Below are 6000 nucleotides of genomic sequence, written 5' to 3'. Positions count from 1 at the left end.
CAGACTGTACTTCTGTTAATTCAGGAAAAATGCCACCCTGCTGAAGCAGTATAGGGTGGACCCCATTGCACTCCGCATTTCCTTCTGAGACTGTGCCTGATTCAGTAGTCATTAAGGTTATTGCAAATGAGAATGTCCTTTGTTTTGCAGTGAGCTATGACTGGTGCCACATATTCTGTAAACCTTCCAAAAGAATAATCAAACCAAAGAACAAGCAGGTAAACTGGTAACAGTGACCCTGCTCCCCACTAATTAACTCAGCTATGACTTGTGTCCTTTCAAAATAGGGATGTGGAAGTTGGCATTTGTGAGATCCAATGTCACTAAGTAGAGTCTGAAAGTCCAAGAGGGACAAGGTAATGTCTCCACAGTAAATATCTTGAATATGGGGACTTTTAAAAATTTGTTTATCTTTGACAACTTGTGACTGGGTCTTCACAATCCATCTTTTCTTGAGGCAAGGAACAGCTTAGAGTAAAACTCTTCATTATCCTAGCCAAATGGAACAGGCTCTGTGGTTCTTTGTAACAGCAATTCTAATAAGATGACAAGAAATGGATGCTCTTGCGCTTTTTGTACACATGGAAGCACTGTTTTTTTTCTGAATTGGATGTGAAGTGCAGTCTATACCATGTGGAGACAATTTGTAAGGCCCACTGGTTTGAAGTTATGCTTAAACAACTGTGGTTGTAGGAGGTCAACCGACCACCTAATTTAGGTTGTTGAGGGAAACGGATAAGGGTGGGGTGGGTGTGGCACTTTACTGAGGGTGGGAGAAGGCTGGTATTGTCCATAGCTGCTCCCTGCTTGGGGCTGAGCCCCAAACCTCCCTTATCCTCATGCTGAAATTTTCTTTTCTATGTGGCCTTCCTACTGTTTGACCATTTCCCTTTCCCATTTCCCTGCCTCCAACAGAAAGGTCGTTATGTAAAAGGGTAGTTTCCTTTTTTGTCTTTTGGAAACATGGGTGAAACATGTTTGACTCAATTGTTTTCCCTTTGTTCTCTAGTTTTTTTTAAATGCAATGTAAATTGATTTCACAGAGAAACTCCTTATCCAATGGGGGCATTAGGGAGTTGATCTAAACATTTCTTTGATAAAGACTGGGTTCTCCAGCCAAGAACACCTCCTAATAACTAAAACTGTTATAGCAGCCTTGCAGGGCACATCGGCAGCATCACAGCATATTTTAGGAAATGCTTACCCAGCTGTAACATACTTAGGGTTTGACTGACTGCAAATGCCTTCAGGGTTTTATACTGCACTACCCTGCAATTATTCTGGAGTTGTTTAACGATGCAATCTTGATACTTCAGAATGTGGGTCTGTACATTCAGGGCCCTGAAGACTAGGGTTGTTGGGGTATATATTCTTTCCTGAACATATCATCTGCTTTCCCTGCCAACTGATACAGTATTCTGCCCTGGCGTCAGTCTACTTCTCTTAGCAGCTTCCAGGCCCACTGTCTGCATCTGTCATGGGATTCTTATATAGAACCTTGTGTGGATCTGAACCCATAAAATCTGTCAGGTGTGTTGAACTGGTGGGGTTGGAAACCTGGCTTCAAGAATGCTGTTTGAAAAACATCCAAAAGGACATCTTGGACTGGAGGGATAGCCACTGACTTAGGGGACCTAAGATACAAAAGGTTCCAGTATCTCTTCTGGGAATCAAATGCCTTTTCAGACTGCAACCTAAGTGTTCTCTCATGACTGACACAGTGTCCCCCAAATATGTCCTCTGGTAGACAATTAGAGGCTAAGGTGTTCCTACTGTGTTAAAGCGTATGGGGAAAGAAAGCTGGGACCTGTAGTCCAGTTTTTCTTCCTCTTCAGAATAAGAATCTTACTGTAACAGAGAAACTTCCTCCTCCCTCTTGAAGGTGACCGCCACACAGAGACAGACATTTTGAATATGGCTGAAGGCTGCACAAAGATTGCAGGAAACCCTAAATCAACTTAGCCCAACCCTGAGAGGGAGGCTACAAGAGCCATAGAGGAAAGACCTGCTAAGAGGTAGCTGTTGAAAAAGCAGCTGTCTATGCATAACTGGCATCTTAGTTATAATTCCAGGGTTTTATGTGGCTAGGTGGCCACTGGGAATTTAGGAATCCTACAGGGGAATGTCCATTGATTCCAACTTAAGGACTTGGACATCATCTTTAACAATAATTTAACATTTGTTTTCCAGGATTGTCCGGCTGGACCACTAGTGTCTATTTTCAGTGGAGTCCTGGGGAGAAAAGCTCCATACAGTAAGAAACTAAACGAGTTGTACATGGTATCAGTAGTAGATTACAGAGTAACATGGAATAAACAGTTAAGAAACATGCTGCAGGATAACTAATAAGTATAAAAGATACAAGGTTGGAGTACAATTTATGAGTATAACAGTTTCATGGAATGGCATAGGTGCAATATATGTGCAAGGCATTTTCATAGTAGAACATATTTACAATATATACAATTATACACATGCAAATGTAGAGCAATATAAGTTTGCTGCAGAGGCATAGGGAGGTAGGCTCCTGTGTTGGGGTTGGGCTTCAGGGGGGGTGTCAAAGTAGAAAAAGCTGAGCCAAACCACCACGGCTGTAGCAAACACAACTTTATTACTGAAAAATACTGGAAGTAAGCGCTTTCATGATCACACTGACCGCATCATCAGACTGCTGTTACCAATCCTTCCATCTTAAACACATATTCATCCAATAAGCAACTCAACTTAATTAAAATGCAATTAACCAATCAAGGACACTGCTAACTACTTTTAGAAACCTCTAAAAACCTTCATGAATATTCACACTCTATATGGCAAAAACTTATTACATAAAAATGTAAAATAACAAATGTTTTGTTTAAAAATGCAAAACGGAATATGATGCTTTCTCCTACTACATTTAATGTCTAAGTGCCCTTGCTTTGATGAAGGGTTTTAGTGAGACAGATTCATTGATCCCTGGTGGTTTATCAGCATTCAGTCTCATAATCCACCTTTGCTCTGCTACTTTGCTAAAGCCGTGGTGGTTTGGCTCAGCTTTTTCTACTTGGATATTCCGTTTTATAGCTGTGAGCCGTATCCTCTGTCTGGGGTTCCGGTTTTGTTTTTATCTGCATATTTGGGGTGGGGGTGCATTGCAGTTGCATTATGGCTTGGAAAAGAGGTATGATTTAAGGAAGTTTTTGAAAGTTTGAGAAAAGTTCTGTAGTCTGATGTTGGGAGGCAAGGTATTCCAATGTCTTTGCTACTTCATTGGAGAAGAGGGATTCCCCATAACTGTCTTTACATGGGATATTTGTGATCAGAGCTTTGTTACTGGATCACAGTTATCTAGTCGAGTTATAGAAATTTAGGCGGCCAGATAGGACAGGGTTTTTCTCAGGATGATATAGTATCTGGTGAGCTAGACTGAGTTGGTGGTATTGTAATAAGCTGGGAAATTCCAGCCAGTGTAAAGTATGTAGGGACTGGTAGTGGTGGGACTGGGATTTTGCATTGGTTGCAAATCTGGAGATTTTGTTGTAACAGGTGGAAAGTTTGTTCAGATCAGTTTTATTTAGGTTTGTTAGCACTGGGGACGCATAGAGTAATGTAGAAAAGAGATGGGTTCTGGCTATGGCAATCCTAGACTTACAGGTTAGGTACCTTTTGCTACAGTAGAGGGTCCCTAGGTTTTTGTGGACTTTAGAGATAGTTAGGGATATATGTTTATTGAATTTCAATTGCTGGTCAATGGTAAGTCCTAGTAATTTGGCCTCTGGGACTGGGGAGATGAGGGTCTTGTTGGCTGAAAATATGGAGAAGGTAAGGTCACTAGACTTTGTTGGGAGGAACAGCATAAGTTGCGTTTTCTTTGGGTTTAGTATTAATTGAGAATTATTTAGCCAGTTTTCTATCTCTATGAAGGATTCCTGAGCTTTTTGTTGGTGAAGTTGTAGATGGGGTGCAGAGCAGATCAGGGTTGTGTCATCAGCATATTGGACTATTTCAGCTTTTGTGGTTGGTAGGTGAATTTGGTTTGTAAAGATGTCAAAAAGGAGGGGACCGGGAATTGAGCCTTGGGGTACTCCAAGTGTGGCAGGGCAAGGAGGGGATAGGGAATTGAGCCATTTGACAGACTGAAGCCGGTTGTTTAGGTAACTACTGAACCAGAGCAGGGTGGGGCTCTTGATGTTGAGTTCTGAGAGGCAGGTTAAGAGTTTATCATGGGAGACAGTATTGGATGCTTTTGATAAGTCTAGAATGGTAACAGAGACGAGTTTACCTTGATTTCTGTATGAGTTAATGGTGTTGGTGAAGTTAATTAGGGCAGTGGTGGTGCTATTTGATGGATGGAAGCCATGCTGGGTTTTACATAGTAGGTTGTTAGAAAGGAGGTAAGTGAGGATTTGGTGATGAATACATCTTTCCAGTATCTTTGATACAGATGAGAGGATTGCGATGGTTCGGTAGTTAGAGAGGTCAGAGGAGGGCCACCTTTATGAAGGGGAATGATGAATGAGATTTTCCATAAGGATGGGACGGTGCTTTCAGTGATGAAGCGATTTATTAGCAGTGAGATGGGTAAACTATGGCCTTGGATGCTAGCTGTAGGTATTCAGCGGAAAGGTTGTCTGCAGCAATGGTGGTTGGTTTGAGTTTAGCTAAGAGTTTTTAGACTGTTGTTACTGGTTTGAGTGAGAAGTGGGTGGAATTTGTTTGGTCTTTAGGGGATTGTGGGGGAGGTGGTGGGACTTGTCTTATGTATAGTTTAAGTACAGAGGAGGTAAAGTAATTGTTGAAACTGGTGGCTATGTCTAAGTTTGTACCTTCTATATTTGGTGGGGGTGTGGTGGTTTTTCCAGGTTGGAGGATATTGTTTACTGCTGCCCAGAATTTTTGAGGGTTGTTGTTATGTTTCTTTTGTAGAGAGATGTAGTGGTTCTGTTTGTCTAATGAGTTCTAGAAAGGCTTGTCTAGTTGAGGGTGTTTTGTATTGGTGCCAGGTTCTCCAAGATTTATCCCTGTCTTTAAGTAAGACCCTTGTGGTTTTTTGTAGCCAGGGGGCAGGGTTGCTATGAATTCTAATTGTCCTGATGGGGGCCAAGTGGATGAGGATATTTAGAAATGTGGTGTTGAAGTATTCAACTGCTTTGTCTAGAGGGAGCATTTTGATGGGTGACTAGTTGCAGTATTTTAAGGCTTCCAAGAATTGTTCTGTGGGGAAGTTTATTTGGGAGCGGGTTTGTAGCAGGGTAGAAGGGTTGCTAGTTTTGAGTTTATGTCTAAGGATAAAGGTTTGATTGTGGTCACTGAGAGAGTTGGGTAGTGTTCTGCATTGTTGGATGGTGTTGGGCTGGTTAGTGAGGATCCAGTCTAATGTGGATTCCCTTTCTGTGGATTTATTGATTCGTGTGGATGATTCAATGAGTTGGGTGAAGTTATATTGATCGATATGGTTGGTGGGTGTTGGAGAGTTGATTGAGCTCCAGTCAATGTTAACATCACCTAGTAATAATGTTTCTTGGGGAAGAGAGTGGGAAGCCCAGTAAAGTATTGATTCTAGTGTGGACAGGTTGTCACATGGGGCTATGTAGACCCTGAGTAGGTTTATTTGTTTGTGTTGGTTTAAGAGGAGTTTGGCAAACAAAGTTTTGAAGTTAGGGGATTCTTTTTGTAGGGACTGGAGTTTTAGGTTGGCTTTGTAGAGTATGGCAACACCACCACCTCTTTTGTGTGTTGTGTCTGCCCTTTGGATGTAATATCCAGGTGGGGTTATGGTGTTATCCTTGATATTCGGCTTAAGCCATGTTTATATGAGGAATCCATCCCCTCCCTTCTTTAACAGTCAGATGTCATTCTGAAGTGGATGTTGATAAAGCTGACATACAGTGAGGAATGTAGAGCATGGTCTTTGGTCCAGTGGGACATGATAGGGGCCATATGCATGGCAGTCTCCAAAAGATTACAAGGACTTGGTGGTAGCAGGTGTCAGGGCAGGAGGCTGTTCAAATGCTTTTG

The sequence above is a fragment of the Protopterus annectens genome, chromosome 1.part2 (genome assembly GCF_019279795.1).
Source record: "Protopterus annectens isolate FY-2018-M chromosome 1.part2, PAN1.0, whole genome shotgun sequence".
Taxonomy (NCBI): domain Eukaryota; kingdom Metazoa; phylum Chordata; order Ceratodontiformes; family Protopteridae; genus Protopterus; species Protopterus annectens.
Note: the sequence above shows the minus strand (reverse complement) of the source record.